Source organism: Macaca mulatta, chromosome 3, assembly GCF_049350105.2.
Source record: "Macaca mulatta isolate MMU2019108-1 chromosome 3, T2T-MMU8v2.0, whole genome shotgun sequence".
Taxonomy (NCBI): Eukaryota; Metazoa; Chordata; class Mammalia; order Primates; family Cercopithecidae; genus Macaca; species Macaca mulatta.
The window spans coordinates 142,070,044-142,093,698 of NC_133408.1; the positions used below are offsets into that span (position 1 = coordinate 142,070,044).

Here is a 23,655-nt window from a genome sequence, read left to right on the forward strand (position 1 = left end):
AGGCGTTCACCACCATGCCTGGCTAAATTTTGTATTTTTAGTAGAGACAAGGTTTCACTATGTTGCCAGGCTGGTCTCAAACTTCTGATCTCAGGTGATCCGCCTGCCTTGGCCTCCCAAAGTTCTGGGATTACAGGCGTGGGCCACTGTGCCGGCCCAATATAACTTCTTGGTCATGCTGAACCAATTTTACTTCCCTAAACTCACCTCACTTTGTCATCACACTTTCCTAACTCTGCAGATACTGCACCTCTTTCTTGAACTGACTTTCCTCACTTCTTCATGTGGGAAACTCTTATTCGTCCTTTACTCAGCAACCATCTCCTTTCTTGATTTGTACCCACTCCTCCAGTTTGGTGTTAAGCCTTTGTGCCTGTTGCATATTCTGATGCATACACCATTGCATACTTCATCTTACTCTAAATCTTACTTCATCACTCCTCTACAATGCAATTGTCTGTCTTTCTCTAGACTGAGACCTTCCAGAGGAAAGATCTGTGTCTTCTTTATCTTTTTCCCTCAGCACTTACTATAACGCCTGGCACATAGTAGGCATTCTGTAAATGTATGCTAAAATAATCAATGCGTAAATAATCCAGAAAAGTTCAACATGGACTGACTTTAAAATGAGATTAATTGTGACAATTGTTAGTTCAGATTTTTTTAATTAAAAAATTCTTTACCTTTAAATCTAGCCAATTTTAAGCCAATGTTATAGCAGAAAAGAAATTATTTACAAGGATCATTTAGAGTAAAATCAAGTCTCTATTTTAATAAATATATGAGATAAATTGTATCTTTATGATAATTTGTTGCTGTAAATGTATTCATACCAGGACAATTGTCACATTTAAAATTCTCTAAATAATTTTGGCACAGGTGAAATCTTCTAACTTTGTTAAGTCCCTAAGCTCTTTTTCTTTCTTTCTTTTTTTTTTTTTGAGACAGAGTCTTTGCTCTTTTTGCCCAGGCTGGAGTGCAATGGCGCAATTTCAGCTCACCGCAACCTCTGCCTCCTGGGTTCAAGCGATTCTCTTGTCTCAGCCTCCTGAGTAGCTGGAATTACAGACATGCGCCTCCACGCCCAGCTAATTTTGTATTTTTAGTAGAGATGGGGTTTCTCCATGTTGGTCAGGCTGGTTTCGAACTCCCGAGCTCAGGTGATCTGCCTGCCTCAGCCTGCCAAAGTGCTAGGATTACAGGTGTGAGCCACCACGCCTGGCCTTTTCTTTTTATTAGACAGGGTTTCTGTCACCCAGGCTGGAGTGCCATGGCATGATCACTGCTCACTGGGGGCTCAACCTGCTGGGCTCAAGCAATTCTCCCCTCTCAGCCTCCTGAGTAGCTGGGACTACAGGCACAGCAACTAGAACTCCTGGGCTCAAGCAATCTTCCTGCTTCAGCCTCCCAAAATTCTGGGATTACAAGGGTGAGCCACTGCATCCAGCCCCTGAGCTCTTTCAACAGGCTGATTGTTTTGTGTCAGCCTCTTCTCCAGCCGCCTCAGCCCATTCTCTTCAGAAGAGAATGTGAAGACCTGTGAAGCCCTGGCTTCACGGCTACTTTTATGATACTTCCCCCTCACGTTAACTCCAGATGAACACTTAATGCTCCAACCTTTCTAGCCAATTGTGCTCTGCAAAAACTAGGCAGCTTCTCTGACACGATGACTTAGAGTCCTTGCTCCAAAGAGGGCCCTATACAATTTTCCTGGTGCTTATTGACAAAGAAGAGGAAACAGATAGTGTCAATTTTGTGCATTCTTCTTCTTATTCCTAAAATTGCCTATAGTGGCCAGTGTTTTAAAGTCTTCAAAGCTTTATATCTCAGATGCTCATCTAAACACTGGATGGCAAAGAGGTCACCGTCCGTGTCAAGCTTATTGGCAAACAAATGGTGCTTGCGTAGCATCCAGTTCAAGGTGCCAGCTCTGAAAATCACACTGAGTGCACATGGACCCTACTGCAGGTGGGTGAGGAGGGCCTCAAAGTGCCGCCACTTGGCAAACCTACAAGCTGCGTGCATATCAGACAAGTCATAATTATAGCTTAAGGAGAGTGAGCTGGGGACTTCAGGAATCCTTTGGACAGTGGCCTAGAGATACTTGCTGTATGTGTCTTGGGCCTACTCCATAAACTTTAAAATTTTTTTCATTCTCTAGCATATACCCCACATCCTCCCTACTGACCACAAAATAGGCACTGCCTGAAAAAAGAGATGTTTCGAGTGGAGGACACATTTTGACAGTCCCCATGTTTGTCAGCTTTCCATTAATAACTGCATACCCCCTTTTCCACCTTTCTTCCTTACTGACTAGCATCCTCTCAGTTCCCAGGTTGTTTCTACCCATTAATGACTTGAGCTTCCTGCAAATTTCCAGGTTGGTTTGAATAGCAAAATCCACACCACAAAGATTTGTCAAGTACCCTAGTCTGTACTCATTGTGTAGAGGTCCTTCATGCAGTTGCAATCAGCCTGAACCACTCCACAGAGATGCAAAAACCTCACCCTCCGCCCCTCAAGGCTCTGTCTGGCAGAAGTAGCACAGTAGGGCACCTTCTTGCACCTCCAGGGCCAGACTTTCACTCCAGCACTTTCTCTCCATGCAGAGTAAAGCACAGGTACCACAATGGGTGCCGGATGTCGCCTGGAATCAGAGCACTAAATGATCCAGACTTTCCTTGATTCTAAATGTGCTGTTCTTTATTTTAATATATCTTGGCACTTCCGATAAATGCAAACTGACAACCTTCAAGGCCATGAAGGAGGGAAAATCTGTTGGTGCTTGAAGCCTAGAAGACCACCCTTAACAAAAAAAAGTCCCTGATCATTGTTTGAAATGCTGAGGAAGTTGCTGTGGAGGAGACTTTGTTTCTTTTTTCTTTTTTTCCTTTTTTTTTTTTGAGAAGAAGTCTCACTCTGTCGCCCAGGTTGGAGGGCAGTGGTGTGATCTTGGCTCACTGCAACCTTTGCCTCTCAGGTTCAAGCACCATGCTTGGCTAATTTTTGTGTTTTTCGTAGAGACGGTGTTTCACCATGTTGGCCAGGCTGTTCTCGAACTCCTGACCTCAGGTGATCTATTTGCCTCAACCTCCCCAAATGTTGGGATTACAGGTGTGAGCCACCACGCCCGGCCAGGATCGATTCTATTTTCTAAGCTCTGGAGCATTTGATATGCCTTTAGAGAAGTTCACACCAATTCCAAACAAGTTAAAAATGTTATACGAAGTTAGTGCATGTAATGAGTTCTAAATAAATTTAAGTGTTATATAAGGTTCAATATATGTAATATTGTATTGAACAATACAATTAGAAGTAGATGATTTTTATTTATAGGAAATCATTTTACTGCATTGATTATTCTAGGTTTATCTAGAAGAATGTTGGCAAAGGTCACATTAGTAACTGAAATCCAGAAAGACTCCAAAGCCTAAATTAAGATAATGACATAAGTTTTCTTATTGCAACTTTTTGATCAAACCGGTTACACATGCTTCTCTTCCTGTTCTTCCTGCCCTCTGGTGGAGGTGCTAACGAGCAGGCCAGGAGATAAGCAAGAACCATAAAGGAGAATAGTGAAAAAGATCAAGGTAAGCCTAAATGGCAAACCACTCCTGAATAATTGAAGAGCCACTGTTCACCTAGAACAAACCTCTGCTCCTTGTTTTTTTTCCAGCATTAAATGGGGACAACAGTATTTACCATAAGACTATTATTCCCAAGCTGGTACCTTTCCATAGGTACTGCTTTCTACCTTTAGTCTTGCAGATCTGGCTAATTCCCACACAAAGAAAACCATTCTCCTACTGTGGCCTCTTCTATACCTGGAAAAGAATGCAGGTTGGTACAGTATAAAAAGCAGTGGACTCCAGCGTGTTGGGTGTTTGGGTCACCATTCCATCACTTTACTCTTCAGAGTCCTTTCGATCCTATTCCTTAGATTGACAATGTACTTTTAGTTTGCGACAAATCCTTCCTAAGCTGGAACTTGGCATAGGAAGCTTTGTTTCATTTGAAGGAGATAATGACTTTGAAAGAATACTATAATTTTACTGGGTTTGTATATGATTTAATGCATTCATGACATTTGTTTTATTTATGTTGTTAATTGCTAAATAATAGCAATCTTAAATACTTCTGAAATGCCTTTTATCTTGATCCTGAAAGACCGTTGCTATAGCATTAAAACACACTTACTGAAGAAAAAAGAAAAAACAGTGGACTAGGAAGTGAGGGTTCTGTTTCCAGCTCTGGCCCTTGCTAGTGACTTGGATGCCCTTGGGTAAGTCTCTTAACCTCCCTGAGACTAGTTTTCTTAATCTGTAAGTTAAGAATTATGATATTAATGGGTCTATTGTGAGGTTCAAATGAAATAATGGTAGTTAAAGTGCTTTGTAAACAATAAAGCACCCTACAGAACTAGGGTAATGTTAATGTAGTGTTGACAACTCTTCTCTGAATCAACATTTAACTTGACTTGGTTGTCTGTGTACTTTAAAATGATAAATAATGGTTTATCCTTTTAATCTTTAGCAAATAAATGAAGCCTTTGGTCTTGGATCCATAGAAGAAACAAATTCTGTGTCCTGATGTAATCCAAGTCTGTGTGTGGACTCTCTAGATTCTGCTTCATTTTTGTTTTAATTATAGCATTGAAAGAGTGGAAGGTTTAAAATTATACCTTTCAGAACTACTCATTATTTAGTGACTCTACATTTCAAATATATTGCTCATGTCTTTAAAATAAATGATCAGGTTCTTTTATTGTTACCTTGGCCTAACTATACATTTATTGACATAGTGATAATAATGGTTTTTAGTTTTTGTTTTTAACATTTCCTTGAAGCTGTAATAATTTAGAAGATTTAAATATTTAGACATATTAAATGTTTAAGTTGCTTACACATTTTATTCTGTGGCTGAGGATGATTGTGAAATACATAGAAATTATGTAACTAGAAGAGTTGAGAGTTCTGCACTTCTTTCTCTGCTACACACACAGTCTCTCATCCCTCTTCCCATCCCACTTTCTTAGGATATACTAGAAGAAAAACAAAAATGGTACCTATCTGAAAAACACAAAACTGTCAAAGGTACCTGGTCCAAGTCACCATTATTCTTGGCTAGGTATTTACAATAGCCTCCTATCTGGTTTTCCTACTTCAATCTGTTCTTAAAATAGCAACCAGTGGGCACAGTGGCTCACACCTGAAATCCCAGCACTTTGGGAGGCTGAGGTGGGAGGATTGCTTGAGCCTGGGACGTTGAGGCTGCAGTGAGCCAAGATTACCCCACTGCACTCAGCCTGGGCAAAAGAGTAAGACCCTGTCTCAAAAAAAATGCATCTATATCTATATAAATACAGGTATAGATATATCATTCATAGATAGACAGACAGACAGATAGATAGATAGATAGATAGATGAATAGATTCAGCCAGAATGATAAAATCCGTGTCAGATAATGTCATTTACCTGCTCAAAAACCTCTGAAGGCCTTTACTCCTCTGTCCTCTTTTCCTGCCCACTCCTCGCTCCCTCAGTCCAGCCACATTGGCCTCCTTGACCACACCAGGGCCACATCAGCCTCAGAGCCTTGCTGTGCAATACTCTTTCCTCAGACACTTGAATAAGTGGCTTCTTCACCTCCTTCAGGTCTATTCATCTCCCCAGTGGTCTTCTCTGTCCCATCTTTTAAAATGGCAGCTCTTATCCCACCTTTTATCCCTTTCTCTATAGTGCTTATCACCATCTGACCCACAATATGTTAACTTATTTCTTTTGTTTATTGCCTGTCTGTCCCTCTAGAATGTAAGCCCATGATGGCAAGGGGACTTGTCTGTTTTGTTAACTGCTGTATCCTCAACACCCCAAAGACTGCCTGGTTCATAGCAAGTACGCGATAAATGTCAGCTGAATGAATGAATGAAACAAAGATAAGTCATGGTCTTATTTGATTTGCAACACTATAAAAACTGTGAAATTTTCATCAAAACAAAGTAAAAGCTATGAAATTTTTGATATCTTCCAATGACGAGAACTAGTATAACATCCAAGGCATTAGTGTCCTTCTCTTCCATATCCTCCCCCTCCCAAGTATTTTGGCCATTCTGTGTTTCTAGAATTGAGATCTCTTTTAATCCATTACTGTCCTTTTAAGTGTAAGTATAATTGTGTAAACCACTCATAATTTGTCATGAAAGGAGGAAAGAATTGAATAATAATGAAATACTTGTCCTTTGTTTTCTTTGATACTTTAATCTCTTGATGATGTTAGTTTTGGCCATTCATTTTCTGACTTCTCTTTCTCCCTGTCTCCAAAATTTACATATTACCGAAGGATCTTGCTTGGATTTCTTATCTTGCTTTGCATGTTCTCCGTTAGAAGTTATATCCACTGTTACGGCTTCTGTTATCTCCTTGTCTTAGATTACGCTCATTTTTATAAGCCTAATTTTGACATTTCTTTTTGGCCCTAATTTTATGTTTCCCTCACTGGGCCATCTTTTGAGTTCTCAATGTCTAAACCAACTGGGCACAGTGGTTCACGCCTGTAATCCCAGGGCTTTGGAAGTATCATTTGAGCTCAGGAGTTTGAGACCAGCCTGGGCAATATAGGGAGACCCGGTCTTTACAAAAAATTGAAAAATTAGCTGGGCATTGTGGTGCGTGCCTGTGTTCTCAGCTACTTGGGAGGCTGAGGTGGGAGGGTCACTTGAGCCCAGGAGGTCGAGGATGCAGTGAGCTGTGATCGTGTCATGACACTCCAGAGTGGGAGACAGACTGAGACCTTGTCATAAAAACACAACAAAAAATTGGCTCTTGTTCCAGTAATTCGTCTCTGTTAATGACCCTGCCTACTTCTAAATTTGGAAATGTTTTTAAGGCTTGTAATCTTTTATGAGTTTCTTCACATTGTCAAGTCTTGTTGCTTATACTTCTCGAATATCTGCTGATTCATTTCCTTCTTTGCTTTCATTAGATTTGGGATGGGGCCTGAGATTCTGCATTTCTAATATGTTTCTGTGTCAAGCTAATGTTTCTGGTCCATCGACTATACTTGGAGTAGCAAGGTCCTGCTCTGAGATAACAATGTCCATCTGAATCTAGTCTTCCACTTTCTAGTCCATAGCTATATCTAAGAAAGACTCAATTCTCTTTCAAAAATAGAGATCTGATATTGCTCAGTCTTGTTTTTTTTCTATGTCACAAAAGATTTGGAAAGTTACAGACAGAAGATGAAACATTCAAATCAGCCATAATGGTCAATTCAGGATTAATCATGAACAGTTTGATGTGTATCCTTTTACTCCTTTCTTTATTTGCATGAAAATACACATTCCAGTTATATCTGTATTTTTAAAACCAAAAAAGATCATTTATCTTTTTTTATTACCTAAAGTATAAATTTGCTTTCTAAGTTTGTTGACTCCCCCATGTCATAAAGAAAAATCCCTTCTTTCTTTCTTTCTTTCTTTCTTTCTTTCTTTCTTTCTTTCTTTCTTTCTTTCTTTCTTTCTTTCTTTCTTTCTCTCTCTCTTTCTTTCCTTTCTTTCTTTCCTTTCCTTTCTTTTTCTTTCTTTCTCTCTCTCTCTCTCTCTTTTCTCTCTTTCTTTTTCTTTCTCTTTTTTTATTTTATCTCGCTTTGATTCCCAGCCTGGTGTACAATGCTGCAATCATGGTTCATTGCAGTCTCAATCTCCCAGGCTCAAGCAATCCCCCGACTTCAGCCCCCTGAGTAGCTGGGACTACATGTGTGTACCACCACACCCGGCTGATTTTTTTTTTATTTATTTATTTTTTAATTTTTTTTTGAGACCAACTCTTGTACTGTCGCCCGTGCTGGAGTGAAGTGGTGTGATCTTGGCTCACTGCAACCTCCACCTCCTGGATTCAAGCGATTCTCTTGCCTCAGCCTCCCGAGTAGCTGGGATTACAGGCACACACCACCATGCCCAGCTAATTTTTGTATTTTTAGTAGAGACGGGGTTTCACCATGTTGGCCAGGATGGTCTCAATCTCTTGACCTCGTGATCCGCCTGCCTTGGCCTCCCAAGTGGTGGGATTACAGGCATGAGCCACTGCGTCCAGCCAATTTTTGTATTTTTTAGAGATGGAGTTGCACCATGTTTCCTAGGCTGTCTTGAATTCCTCAGCTCAAACCTGCCTCAGCTTCCCAGTGTGCTAGGATTTCAGGCATGAACCTGTATGCCCAGCCAGAAGTTGCCTTTTCTATAGAATAAAAACGCCCAATTCTGTTTTTTCTCAACTTCTTTGGCTGCTTTTGGGGACTTGGTGCAGTCAAGCAGATGAATCCTCTGTTGACTTTGGTTCAGGGGCTGGTGACTCAAAGCAGCAGGGATGATGCAGAATCCGCTCTGGCCAGGGCCACAGCAGCAACAGCAGCTGCATCCGGTTTCCAGTGGCAGCAGACACAGCTGTTCTGAGGCAATATGCAGTGTCCAGCTCCCAAAGACTTGGCAGTGCAAGCTATGGGGTCAGTGCTTGGCAGCTGGAGTGGTGACTTCATGGACCAGCTCTGCAGAATGCTTTGGGTATGGTTCTTGCCTTGATGGTTCTGTTCCCACCTTTGCTTCTTAAATTAGCTTCAAAGTTGACTTAATATACAGGTAACAAATATTAATGATATTAATAATAACTGACTCTTAGGTAGTGCTTAATATGTGCCAGGCAAATTTCTAAGGACTTTATGTGTATTAACTCATTTAATCATTTACAAAACTCCAATGAGTTATGGACTGATGTTATCCCCATTTTAGAGATAAAACTGAGTTACAGGGAGATTAGGTTACTTGTCCAAGGTCCTGTGACTATAAATGGTAGCTCTGAAACTCAAACCTAGTCAGTCTGATCTATTTCTTAAGAGCCTTGACTGATACACATACTGTTTCATAACCTAATTTTTTCATGTAACAAAATTTCATGTCATTAAATATTTATTTAAGCATTTAAAGTAGCTGTATAATGTTCAATTATAAGGATGATTCATGTTTTATTTACACAACTCTCTACTTTAGAACATCAAGGAAATCCTGGTGGCTGAACTTCCTTTTCTTTTTTTTTGAGACAGAGTCTTGCTCTGTCGCTCAGGCTGGAGTGCAATGGTGTGATTTCAGCTCACTGCAACCTCTGCCTCCCGGATTCAAGCAAGTCTTCTGCCACAGCCTCCCAAGTAGCTGAGACTACAGGTACACGCCACCACACCCGGCTAACTTTTGTATTTTTAGTAGCGATAGGGTTTTGCCATTTGGGGCAGGCTGGTCTTGAACTCCTGGCCTCAAACGATCCACCCACCTTGGCCTCCAAGTTGTTTTGTTTGTTAGTTTTTAATATCCATGACTTTTTCTTTGGGATAAAGTCTTCAAAGTGGAATGCTAGGTCACGGTGTATTCAGATCGCCTTCCTGAAAGTTTATTCTAATTTACACACCCAGCCATAGAAGGAAACATCCTGTTTTCTTGAGTCCTTATTGACATTGAATGTTAACATTAGATTGTTTTCCTTCGTGGCACTGAAAATCATACATAGTTTTCTTTAAACTTGAAATTATTTAAACATTTAAACATACATTTATTGGCTATTTGTTCAAAGTTATTTTGTGAATTGCCTTCTCCATCACCTATAGAATAAAGGTGAAACTACTTCAGTTCAAAGCTCTTCCAACTCTGACTCAAACTACTTTTCTAACTAATTCTCCTACAGGTTTTAACATTCACTTGGCATACTCAAGGGGATTATTTTGTTTTGGATTGAACCATATGAATATGTATTTTTGTAGGCCAAAAAATTGTTGACTATTGATAGTTTCATATGGTGAAAACTTATAAATCTCCAAAACCTTTGCTGTGACACTACAATATGTTACACAAATGCCTGTTGCCCATCTCTGCTTGGTGAAATCCTGCTAGTTCTTTACAAGATGGAGTTCATGAATCAGGCCCTCTCCCTCCAATTCCCTTGCCACCCCTCTCCAGGTTCTCCTCTCACCCCCAGCTTAGGTAACTGTAGATCGTTTCTTTTCACAATTTCAACTCTCATTCTTTCCTATCATAGCTGTAGAATGATCTCAGGGAATTGCAGCTGAATAACAAGTTTTCATTTGCCTGGCAGAGGGTGAGCCCTCTGTTGCTCTTCTCTGGCAGAGGCTGTCTTATTTATTTTGGCAGCCTTAGAGACAAGCAAAGTTCCCGGCTTATAGTGGGTGCACAAAAAATGTCTGTTTAATTGAAAAACTGGTAACTTTAGGCCCCAGGAAGTGCCTTATTAGTGCAATACTACTTGCAGTTTCCTTCCATGTTAAATAAGGAAGAGCATGTGTAACACCTTCTAGTATCTTCTGATTTGGTTGCTTGGTATTTTGTTTGGAATTGGTCCTCCTTATTTTGAATCCTCCATCTTTCTAATTCATCTTTTCCTATATTTTCAGATGTTTTAATTATATTGCAGTTCAACAAAATTATTTTATTCCATGGTACAATTCCCAAGAGCAAAACAGCACAATTCTCTAGCTGGCTAAATAACAAATCAGCGTACTTTCCAAGGACTATATTCTGTATTTTTTTCCTTTTAATCAAATCCATCTTTTCTGTCAGTTGGACTTTCAGGAGCTTTTAGTGACTTTTGGGAAATACCAGTGCTATAGACAGTGTAGCTTCAGGAAACATTAAAAGTAAAAATATTTTTAAAAATGCATTAAAAACATTTAAAAGGAATCTTATTGAGACAGTCTTCTGTTCATATAAGGGATACACTGCACAATTAACTTAAGGTATACTTACCGGAAGAAAATGATGAAATTATAGAACTTTAAAGGTAGAAGAGACCCCCAAAGGGTTCCAGTATGTGCTCTTTGGTGAAAAAATACCAAATAGGAGTTGGGGAGAGAATAGTTTGAGCCCAACTTTGGCTCCATATTTCCTCTCCAGTTAATTTGAGTGATGTTCCAACTCTTGCTCATCTTTTCTTACCTACATATCCTGCCCTAGCCATTCCTGGAATGAGTTCAGGTAGAAGCAGCTGCAATGCCAGGCCTCTTTTGTGTTTATATTCAGAGGAGACTGGGCATTGCTTTATGTATTCTTCATCCCCCCTTTTCCCCTAGACATTTTGCCAGCTCTGGCCTTTTCTTTCCTGCTTGACCATTAGGCAAGAATGTGCTCAGTATTTTGCCTTTTTTAAGTGGGTTTCTCTAACCAGGAAATTAGTTCAATGAACAGGTCCAAAGAGCCAGAAGAACTGCATAAGATTTTGTAAAAGGTGGATGGGGTATTATAATTTAAAAGACAGATTATAACAAGTGTTGATGAGAATATGGAGAAACTGGAACCCTCATACACTGCTGGTGGGGTAAAAAATGGTGCAGCCACTTTGGGAAACAGTCTGGCAGTTCTTTAAATAGTTAAGCATAGAGTTGCCGTATGATCAAGCAATTCTCCTCTTAGATACACTCACGAGAAATTAAAACATATGTCCAGGCCAGGCATGGTGGCTTATGCCTGTAATCCCAGCACTTTGGGAGGCTGAGGCGGGCAGATCACGAGGTCAAGAGATCGAGACCATCCTGGCTAACATGGTGAAACCCCGTCTCTACTAAAAATACAAAAAAAATTAGCTAGGCATGGTGGCATATGCCTGTAGTCCCAGCTATTCAGGAAGCTGAGGTAGGAGAATCGCTTGAACCCGGGAGGCAGAGGTTGCAGTGAGCCAAGATCGCGCCATTGCACTCCAGCCTGGCGACAGAGCGAGACTCTGTCTCAAAACAAAAACAACAACAACAGCAACAACAACAACAACAATAATCATATGTCCAAATAAGAGTTTGTACATGAATGCCCACAGTAGTGATATTCGTAATAGTCAAAGAGTAGAAGTGACATAAATTTCCATCAACTGATGGATGGATGTTGTATGTCCATAAAATAGAATACTATTCATGAATTAAAAGAAATGAAATGCTGATACATGCTACAATATGGATGAACCTTGAAAACAAGCTAAGTAAAAGAAACTAGTCACAAAGGACCATATGTTGTGTGATTCTGTTTATACGAAATGCCCAGATAGGTAACTCTATACAGACAGAAAACAGATTAGCAGTTGCCTGCAATGATGGTGGGGGGAGCGGAGCTTCTTTTTGGGGTAATGAAAATGTCCTAAAATTGATTGTGGTGATAGATGTATAAATCTATGAATATACTAAAAACCATCAGATTTTACACTTTAAGTGGGTGAATCGTACAGTCTGTGAATTATATCGCAATAAAGCTATAAAAAACAAAAGGATGGATTTTTTTTTATATGTAATTTTGTCTCCTGGTACTTTTCTGGCTAGCTGGAGATTCCCATGCCAAATTTCAAACTTACTTTGTTCTTTGATTCTACTTGAAGTCCAGCCAATAGCTCATTAGCTATTAGTAGGGTGGGAATTTGACTCATAATGCAACTTAGACATGAAGATAAAATATAAGTTCTTTATTTAGTTTATAACCAATCTGGCTTTCCTCCTGAGTCCTTAACTGTGGATAGTGGGAAAAATAAATGGCATATGTTGTTCCCAATGTCTGGGAAGACCACTATGATGGAAGGAATGGCTGGGACTAATTTATCTGCAGCTAACACACACTATTCTTGCTGCAGCTATATTCACTCAAATGACTAATGGACAGGACAGTCAGTGTGGGGCTTCATATGTATGGTTCTGAATTCTTGTCTTTTTTTTTTTTTTTTTTGTGATGGAGTCTCCCACTGTCACCTGGGCTGGAATGCAGTGGCGCGATCTCGGCTCACTGCAACCTCCAGCTGTTCAAGCAATTCTCCTGCCTCAGCATCCTGAAGAGCTGGGATTACAGGCACCTGCCACCACGTCCAGCTAATTTTTTGTATTATTAGTAGGGACGGGGTTTCACCACGTTGGCCAGGCTGGCCTCGAACTCCTGACCTTGTGATTCACCCGTCTCGGCCTCCCAAAGTGCTGGGATTACAGGCGTGAGCCACTGCGCCTGGCCCTTCTTGTCTTGATTCTATGCTTTGTTTTGGCCTTCGTTATCCATGTGATTCAAGACTCGCTTTGAATTCCTGGATATGTGTGATCCATAACTCATGAAGGCTCTTTTGATTTCTAACTACTGGCTCTGTCTTGAGCACTGGTTTCCCGGCAATGTCAGTGTCTCTGGGTTTGTTGTATTCCTGTAACTGGTCACAAAGGTTCATTGTTTTGGTCTCTATCATGGCATCTGATCCCATCTCTATGATCAGTAGCTGGCTAGGGTGATAAAATAATTGTTTTGTGGGTTCCTGAAGCATTAGAGCTTAGCAGAATACATACGCTTATTTCCTTCTTCTGAAACAATATTTAAAAGCACTCTAAAATGTTTGAAATAAAATTTGCCTTGTTTTCATAATTTTGTATTGATGATGCTATGAGTACTTGTTTTACTTTTTAAGCTGCATTTGTTCGTACGTTTGTTCTTTTGGAAAGAGCACTGTCTGGCTATTGGTGCTTTGAATGGAGGGAGTTACAAAATCATATTACATTGTTGGCTGAAGGATGAGATAAATTGAGACATGTATTTGTTCCTCCAATTGTTTTATTCTTGGTCTAACTAAATCAGTGATGTGACAGTTCAGAAAGGAATTCAGAGCACTTACTGGTGACTTATATTCTGAAGGACTGTGACTTCTACAGTGAAAAATATTTCAAAATTGGCATTCATTCAGGAATGAATCTTAGCATTCATATAGTGTCTGATATAGTCCCAATGTCTAGGAGTTAATTTTTATTACAAAGAATACTTTATTTTGGAAAAAATAGAAATGTTAAGAATATTTAACATAATCTGAATGCATATTGAGTTTACAAAGGAACCAACTTGATTAAAACATATTTGACTATTAAATGCGTAAGAATGTGAGCCTGTATCTATTATATAAGATTTTTTATTCAATAAAAATCATCTGTGTCTATTATATACATATGTATACAAATATAAAATTTCAGGGATACACACACACACATACACAAATGTATTTATTTATTTATTCTTAGGTATGTTGGTCCAAGATTCTACTGGATATAATTTTTGCATTATTACCTTAATCAAATCCATACCTGTTAATTCATAAATGTTAACCTTAGAAGTGAAAGGTTGATAATGAAAATCTTTTAAAAGTGTACTATTTTGGCTGGGCACGGTGACTCATGCCTGTAATTCCAGCACTTTGGGAGGCCGAGGTGGACAGACCACGAGGTCAGGAGATCGAGACCATCTTGGCTAACACGGTGAAACCCCGTCTCTACTAAAAATACAAAAAATTAGCCAGGCGTGGCGGCGGGCACCTGTAGTCCCAGCTACTTGGGAGGCTGAGGCACGAGAATGGCGTGAACCTGGGAGGCGGAGCTTGTAGTGAGCCGAGATTGCGCCACTGCACTCCAGCCTGGGCAACAGAGCGAGACTCCATCTCAAAAAAAAAAAAAAAAGGTACTATTTTGATTATTTATTGACTTATTCTGATATTTCAAAGTATTAACAGCTGTAAAAAAATGTGTAAGTTATTTGTAACGACTCTTAAGGCAGTTGTAGAAGAAATGCTACTAAAACATGAGGTAAAATTACACAGATCACTAGACTCAAGAAAATGCAATGATGATAGACAAACAATAGTCAAGAAAGAAAAGGAAGAATAATTGGAAATGAGAAGAAAAGTGAAACATCAAAGGACTAATCTAGCCGAAGCCCTGGAGAGATCACTGACCATCAGTGAATAAGAGTATGATTTAGGAAGGTCAGGTGCGGCAGTCACACCTGTAATCCCAGTACCTTGGGAGGTCAAGGCGGGCAGATCACCTGAGGTCAGGAGTTTGAGACCATCCTGGCTGACATGGTAAAACCCTGTCTCCACCAAAAATACAAAAATTAGCCGGGTGTGGTGGTGCATGCCTGTAATCCCAGCTACTCAGGAGGATGAGGCAGGAATATCGCTTCAACCCGGGAGGCGGAGGCTGCAGTGAGCTGAGCTTGTGCCACTGCACTCCAGCCTGGGTGACAGAGTGAGAGTCCGTCTCAAAAAAATAAAAGAGTATAACATAGGGAAAGGATGTTATAATTGTAAGCACTGCAATGACTTCATGCATTAGTCTCACATCACTTATGCCTCTCATTCCATTTGACCTGACTGACATACAGATTAGACTGCTGTATCAAATGGGCCCAACATACAATGACAAACAAGTAAAAGTCCAAGGTCTGTAAGGTGGCTTGGCAGTGTCTAGACCCAAGGCTTGTTCCACATCTAACTTGTGGTGTTACCATTTGGAAGGTGTTGTCTTCATCATCCACACTGCTGAAGATGGCTCACTACCATGTCAACTGGGTTTATCGGAGGCATTTGAACTGGAGCAACTCCATCTTGAGTAGGAACTGTGTAAAATAAGGCTGAAACCTACTGGGCTGCATTTCCAGACGGTCAGGCATTCTAAGTCATAGGATGAGATAGGAGGTCAGCACAAGATACAGGTCATAAAGACCTTCCTGATAAAACAGGTTGCAGTAAAGGAGCAGGCCAAAACCCACCAAAACCAAGATGGTGACGAGAGGGACCTCTGGTCATCCTCACTGCTACACTCCCACCAGCACCATGACAGTTCACAAATGCCATGGCAACGTCAGGAAGTTACCCTATATGGTCTAAAAAGGGGAGGCATAAACAATCCACCCCTTGTTTAGCATATAATCAAGAAATAACCATAAAAATGGACAACCAGCAGCCCTGAGGGCTGCTCTGTCTTGGAATACCCATTCTTTTATTCCTTTATCTTCTTAATAAACTTGTCTTCACTTTACTCTATGGACTTGCCCTGAACTACTTTTTGCGCAAGATCCAAGAACCCTCTCTTGGGGTCTGGATTCGAACCTCTTTCCTGTAACAGGTTCACATTGCAGTCTGTGAGAAAGGGAAGAGGCAATCAGGAGGCCTTATGAAACCTGACACGGGGAATGAAGGATAAAGAAACTTGACCAGCTGTCCAATGTTTTAAGAGTTGTTAGATTTTGGGACTGAAACAGTCTCCTAGGGAATGCTGTGTCTTTCTAGGAAAAAAATGGTCAATCTCTGAGATGCCCTCATCCATCCTGTTTCTGTCCTTAAGAAGATGCCCTGGTGTAAAGGGAAGAGGGTTGTGGTTTATGTCCCCACTGATGTGGGATGAGTTGGGGAGATTTGGCTGCTCAGCAGGTTTGAGCATGGGTCAGTTGTAGAGATGATCTCTTTCCTGAGCATTACATGAAAATCAAGGGGGGGAAAAAATAAAAAAAATCAAGGACAAGAGAATCCTTTAACCTTGGCATTATTTGGATTTCTTCAACACAGTGGTTCTCAAAGCATAGTCCGTGGGTCAGCAGCATTAGCAATATCTGGGAACTTGTGACAAATGCAAGTCCTACTTCAGATGTAATGAATCAATAATTCTGGAGGGGGGTTCGGACAACTGTGTTTTAAAAAGCACTCTCGGTGATTTGAGGCCCATTGAAGTTTGAGAACCACAGATTTAATCCAATTCACTGAGAGGGGAACTCAGAATATGTGTCTGACTAACTCTTCTTTTCTTTTGCTCTCTTGCTACTTCTTTTTCTTTCTTTTTCTTTTTTTTTTTTTTGAGACGGAGTCTTGCTCTGTCGCCCGGGCTGGAGTGCAGTGGCCGGATCTCAGCTCACTGCAACCTCCGCCTCCCAGGTTTACGCCATTCTCCTGCCTCAGCCTCCCAAGTAGCTGGGACTACAGGCGCCCGCCACCTCGCCCGGCTAGTTTTTTGTATTTTTTAGTAGAGACGGGGTTTCGCTGTGTTAGCCAGGATGGTCTAGATCTCCTGACCTCGTGATCCGCCCGTCTCGGCCTCCCAAAGTGCTGGGATTACAGGCTTGAGCCACTGCGCCCGGCCGCTACTTCTTTTTCTTCTTTTCACAATTTCCTGGGACTCGAGGGGAGCAAACTTTTCCTTTGCTTCCCCTAAAGTAGCATCCTACTTCCATAAAGGGTGAACCCTCATATCAACATGTAAAACAAGTCAACAAACAAAAAGGTGCTGAGAATGAGCCTTGTGGGTTTGGTCAGGAAGAGGGGAGGAAATTAGGAATTTGGAAGATAACTTAGATTGTTACATGATCCTATTTTGAATGCAAGAAGCTGAGTATTTCTTTTGTCTTTGTATTTCTTAAGATATGCTTCTATTCTGCCCTCTGCCCTGAAAAAAATAGCATGAAATAGCATGTTGAGGAGCTTGTTCTCAGAGCAGTAAGAGAACTCCATAATATTTTCAAAGTATTGGAGGCCGGGTGTGGTGGCTCATGCCTGTAATTCCAGCTCTTAGGGAGGCAGAAATGGGAGGATAGCTTAAGTCCAGGAGTTCAAGACCTGCCTGGGCAATATAGCAATACCCTGTTCTCCGCAAAAAGGGGAAAAAAAGTATTGTATCACCCAGTTACACACTTACTCACTTTTGCCAGGAGCCTACATTCAAATTTGATGAGAATGATGAAAAGGACTCGCTGCTGCTCTTATGTGTTCCACAGGAGGAAGTGGTACTGGGCAACAAAAACAGAATAAAGTCAAGAATGCAGAACATCTATTTCTGGCTGTTTCTGTCCCAGCATCTTCAATGAAATGCAGAGTTTCCTCTGATTATAAAATAGAGATAATATTCTGAACGCAATAGCACATAAAAGGCATTTATTTTTACCTCTTCCTCTGCCTTGAATGGTAACTTACCTTCATTCTCAATGTATATTAGAATTTATATTGCCCAAATAGAAAGTACTTCAGTTTTCACTCATTTAGTGGTAGTATATTTCCTTGGGAGAGAGTTGCCTAGTAAGCAAAAAATGTGTGGGAGGTTAAACTTTTATAATTATTTAAAAGAAATAACTTTAAGTATACTACATTAACATGGCTGTAAATTGGAAGTTGTCATTTTTCGAAATGGGGAGCTTACAGAGAAAGAGACATGACTCTTACCTCCATTTAATCCATTCTCCACATCCGGCCTTTTGAAAGATGGTTTTAAGAATGTAAATGGTATCACTCCCTCTTTTTGGGCTCCCCATTGCATTTATTAGAACCTGCAGTTTCCTTAACATGTTCTCCAAAGTTCTGTAGAGTCTGCCCCTGCCTTTTCCGCCAACATCATCTTGGGCTTCTCCTCTTTGCTCAGATTGGCTTTCTTTCAACTCTTTTTTTTTTTTTTTTTTGAGATGGAGTTTGGCTCTTGTTGCCCAGGCTGGAGTGCAATGGCGCGATCTCCACTCACTGCACCTCTGCCTCCTGGGTTCAAGAGATTCTCCTGCCTCAGCCTCCCGACTAGCTGGGATTACAGGCATGCGCTACCACGCCCAGCTAATTTTTGTATTTTTAGTAGATACAAGGTTTCTCCATGTTGGTCAGGCTGGTCTTGAACTCCCGACCTCAGGTTATCCACCTGCCTTGGCCTCCTAAAGTGCTGGGATTACAGGCATGAGCCACCATGCCCAGCCTTTCTTTCGACTCTTGAACGAATGACATGCTTTCCTGCTGCAAGGCTTTGGGAAACATTCCTTTGTCAGGAACGTCTTTTTCCTAACCCTTCCTGAGGTTAATTCTCACTTACTCTTAATTTCTCAGCTAAATGTCTTCTCAGAAAAGCCTGCTATGATTTTAGGAGTCCCTCTTATTGACCATTTCCCCTCATTATCAGTTGTCATAATTTCTAATTATGTATTAATTTGGTGCTTATTTTATCTAGATTAGATAATAAATCCTATAACATTAGAGATCATGTCCATTTTGTTTACTTCCCTATACGTAGTGCCTAGCATAGTGCTTGACACATAGTAAATGCTCAACAAACATTTAATGATTAGATTACCAAATATCATACAGCAAAATGGACACTGGTTTGAAATATAAGTGATAATCTTTCCTGTAATTTTAACATTACAATTTATCGAATTAGAGTGTTCACAGATGGGTTGTATTCCAAAATATGCAAGCTGGTTATTTGACAATCAGATTATATTTCTCCACAGAAAAGCTGTTGTTGTTGGTTCAGGCCTGCACCTGCTAAATGTAACAATTTATAGATCTTGTGCAAGCTCACCTCCATCCAAATATTGGCCACATGAGACCTTAGTTTCCAGATCAGGATTCCTAGTTTTCAGCCTCCACATAATTTTTAAGGCTTTTGTTTGTGTGAGTTTAAGATAGAAATAATGTATTAAAAAGGTGATTTTTAGTTTTCTTCTCTTTCAATGTCCTTTTGATTATCGGACTTGTATGTGGAGAGAGAAATACTGCTGTAAAGTTGTTCTCCTCATCAGGGGTAGCGTTCAGTAGCTGGGAAAAGGGACAGCTTTCAATTGCAGTATGGAAGGAGATCTTTCAGCACACACTGAGATCTCAGCAGACAGCAGCAGCTCCCAGTGTACAGATGTGTTTGTGTTTATGTGTACTGGAGGTTGGTTGGGGGGTGTCTGCTTGGAGGAGGGGGAATGACCCTGAAATTGCTCCCTTGTACGTTGGAGTGTTCTCTGCTGTTTAGTCACAGTGGCAGCTGCACAGCCCTAACTCCATTGGAATGCTGCCTCTCAAAGACCTCATCAACAGGCACAGAAGTGGACACTCACAAACGCAGGCATATTTTTAAAGAGCCCAGTGTTAGCTGGGCATCATAAGAACGATTATTCATTGCAGCTCTCTCTCCATGAGGTCACTTCAAATCAAATTAAATTTTGCTTTCAAGTCCCTCCCAGACCTAGAGAAGCCTATTAGGCTTGGAAAGGCCTACGTGGCTAACAATTTCCTGATCAGAACAGGAATTTCCTCTACAACACCCCTGACAGGTGTTCCTCCAGCTTTTGTTTACTCACCTCCTTAACAGACGGCCCACTTCATACTTGGACAGGTCTCATTGTTACATTTTTCACTTTATACTACAATGAAATCTGCCTCCCTGGACTTTCACCCCATTTGTCTTTTGCTCTCTGCAGCTATGCAGAATATGTCTAATCCTTCTTCAACATGACAGTTTTTCAAATATTTAAAGACAGCTGTCATATCCTCTCCCCTAATTTTTCTTTTTCCAGGTAATATAGCCTCAGATATTTCAATTGTACCTTTTGAAGATAGTATATTCATGTGGAAAACATGAGCAACAGCCCTAGGCAAACCTGGGTTCTGTTAATTTGTTTATTCAATTATTTATTCTTCTTGATTTATTCCCACTAATAAATAGAATAATACAGTCATGATACATGCTACAAAGGAGAGGTACATGGTTCAATGAGTGTATACACTAGGCAGGGATTTCACCCAGAGAAGAGAAGTCAGCTAAAGCTCTCTTAGCAGGTCAAAGTTGAATTGAGAGCTGATGGATAGGCAGTAGTTAATAAGGTGAAGAGGAGGGGAAGCGCTTTCAAGGCAGAAGGAGCAAATGTCTAAAAGCCTCGTTCTGGGAGGGACATGTGATGGAGGTATCACTTATCATCTTAGATCTTTAATTTCTGCATATGCAAATAGGCATTATAATACCTTTTCTCTTATTAAAAGGATTATTCTGGTCACCCATGAGATGGATAGGAATGGGCTTTAAGTTCTGTGGTGTTACTCATCATAGAATAAATCCAATAACCCAGTCAGGTCTGTTCTCTTACTGTTCCACCAAGAAGCATTCCTGCTTTTGTCCTTTTGCTTCTGCTCTTCCCTTCCTAGAAAGCTCTCCCCTTTGCTGGGTGTTTAGCCAATCTTTACTACTTTTACTACCCATCCTAAGTTCTAATCCCTCTGGGACGTTTTCCTAGGCATTCAGGCTCAAGTCCATTTCTGTAGTGTAAAGGCTAAATGCAGGGCTTTGTGGTCTTGAGTTTGAGTTCAGGTTCCGCTACTGACTTCCTGGTGGTCTTAGGCAAATTACTTAGTTTCTCTAACATTCAACTTCCTTATCTGTGCAAAAGGGGTAATAAAAGTAACTACTTCGTAAAGTGGTTGTGACTATTGAGATGAATGTGTACATAAAACAGTGCCCTTCCTAATAGCTGTTTTCTCAGTCTGCTGGTCCTGCACCTCCTCTGTGACTTGAGGCCTCTGACCTCTCACCCCTTGCCTGCCCCCAACCCCTTTACTAGGAAAAAAAACATTCTTTGTGCAGCTGTCACTGAAGCCCGAGTGACCAGGTAAAGCCAGACCAACGCCACTGGTAACTGAAAGATATGCTTTCATTCGGTTTGGAAATATCGTCTTCCTTCCTACACCCACTCCCTGATACCAAGTGGCTCAGTAATTCTTTCCAATGCATACTCTAAGGGTAGAGGGGTGGCGAGAAAGCCATCCACTGTTGCCTGAGATGTTTGAAGCCTCTGAACCCCGCTCGCAGCTGCATATCCCGCGGAAGCCACTGAGCAGTCAGCCCGCAAGCGCATGTGCACGCGATCAGGGCCTCTGAGCCACCCACAGGCAAGCCCGGTTACCTTCCAGCTGCCCAGGCCGGCTCCAGGTCCGCGTCACCGTGAAGGGCCAGTCCAGCCCAGGGAGAGTGCAGAAGGCAAGTTATATTCATGTTTTAGGTGGCAAGTAAAATCACTTTTCAGATCCTCATGTCCGACGCTTTTCTAAATTAAAAAAAAATTTTTTTTTAATTCTGTTCCATATTTTGACAATTTTGTATATGTGTGTGTGAAGAGTCTCGCTTTTTCACCCAGGCTGGAGTGCAGCGGCACGATCTCAGCTCACTGCAACCCCTGCCTCCCAGGTTCAAGTGATTTTCCTGCCTCACCCTCCCGAGTGGCTGGGATTACAGGCGCTTGCCACCATACCCTGCTAATTTTTGTATTTTTAGTAGAGACGGAGCTTCACCACGTTGGTCAGGCTGGTTTTGAACTCCTGACTTCAAGTGATCCGCCCGCTTTGGCCTCCCAAAGTGCTGGGATTACAGGCGTGAGCCAACACACCCGAATGACAATTTTTAATAACATGAACAATTAATTCAGCAATTAAAAAATTTAAATACTTACATTCAAAATGAGGTTAACTAGGTGAAATTCTAGCATTGCCTTTTAAAAGATTGCAGCCTATATGTCAAGACTGCAGTCAAATAATTGTAGCAGTGGGATATTGAGTTTCCATCTTGAAAAAGGAATGGAAATGTACTGAATTGATTAAGTCCTTTGATTTAAGATTCCTTATGTTTACAGACTGCAGACAATTGTGGTTCAAATATATTGCAAGCCATTTTCTTTGTAGAATTAATAGAATCTGCAAAATAGAAACTAAACCAATCTTGCACTTGTGATTTAAACCCCTTACCAGCGGCACTCTGCATTTATTTCGTACTTCAGATACTTCTCATGCTCTGGTAGGTCAGGGGCAATAAAAGACATATTAATACATGTCTAGTTCTGCAATCAATAAAACTAATTTAAATTATCCTCTAACAGGTGAGAGAAAAGATTAGTATTTAGGTCTGAGATTAACTAGTAAAAATAGGCCATTCTGTGATATCCTAAGGGACATAGCATAGTTCAGGGTTTAAGGCTCAAAGAAAATCTCTTCTGAGAAATGTATGAGACAAATACATCATTATGGACAGGTGTATATTTCACTAATGATTATATCTTTATTCTTAGTCTTCCAGGCATCATTCCTCTCTATTAAGCTTTAACACTTTTTTTCTCCACCAACCTCAATCCTATCAATTGATTTTTAAAAAATTTCCTCCCCTTTGGTCTGCAATTACATTCACCTTGCTTACTGTTTCAACAGATACTAAAAATGAAAATCAGTGTACTTATTTGTCTGTTGCAACCATTTTGATTAGAAGTATTCAAATAGTACATCTCAGGCCTGGCGTGATGGTTCAGGCCTGTAATCCCAGCACTTTGGGAGGCTGAGGTGGGAAGATTGCTTTGAGGCCAGGAGTTCAAGCCAAATAGTACAGGTCACTGAAACACTTAATTAGGAACCAAAAATGTGTGTACAAAAACACCACTCCCATGATTCTATGAAGTTCAAAATTGGCCATTCTGCTTTCTTAAGAAATTGGTCAAAATGAAAATGTACATTTTGTTCTTTTTCTCCATTCCCTTTAATTCAGTTTTATTTCCTTTGTTCTTTTTTGTAGTTTTCTCCACCTGCCCCCACACTGACTTTCTTTTGACAAATCCCTTGAATGGTGGATATCTGACATCAGTGTCCACATTTTAACACCTTCATTAAATTTAATATTTTTCACAAAAAGCCAGTGGCACCTTAGGGAATCAGGAGCTTAATAAATGTCAGCTAACCCCATTTTATGTCCAAATCCCTCTTTTCCTGTTGTTCTAACATTTATTTTATTAATTGTTATCTTCTGATCAAGCATCATAAGAAATACAACTGAAGATATCCCATTTTTTCCTTACACTCCTCAATATTTTATTTTTGATAGATTTCAAACATACAGAAAGGTCAAAATAATTGTACAATGAATATCCACATACCCACCCATACATATTCTACAATGAGCATTTTGCTATATTTGTTTTATTGCCCAACTATTTATTTATCCATCCTTCAATCCATTTTAATTTTTTGATGCAATAAGTTGCAGATAGTAGTATAATCTCCAAAGGCTTCAGTA

General features: G+C 40.5%; 1 pseudogene; it reads right to left on the reverse strand.

Moving 5' to 3' along the window:
• Positions 1–1,785: 1,785 nt before the first annotated feature.
• LOC100430391 (beta-1,3-galactosyl-O-glycosyl-glycoprotein beta-1,6-N-acetylglucosaminyltransferase-like) lies at positions 1,786–21,460 on the reverse strand (annotated as a pseudogene).
• Positions 21,461–23,655: the final 2,195 nt, after the last annotated feature.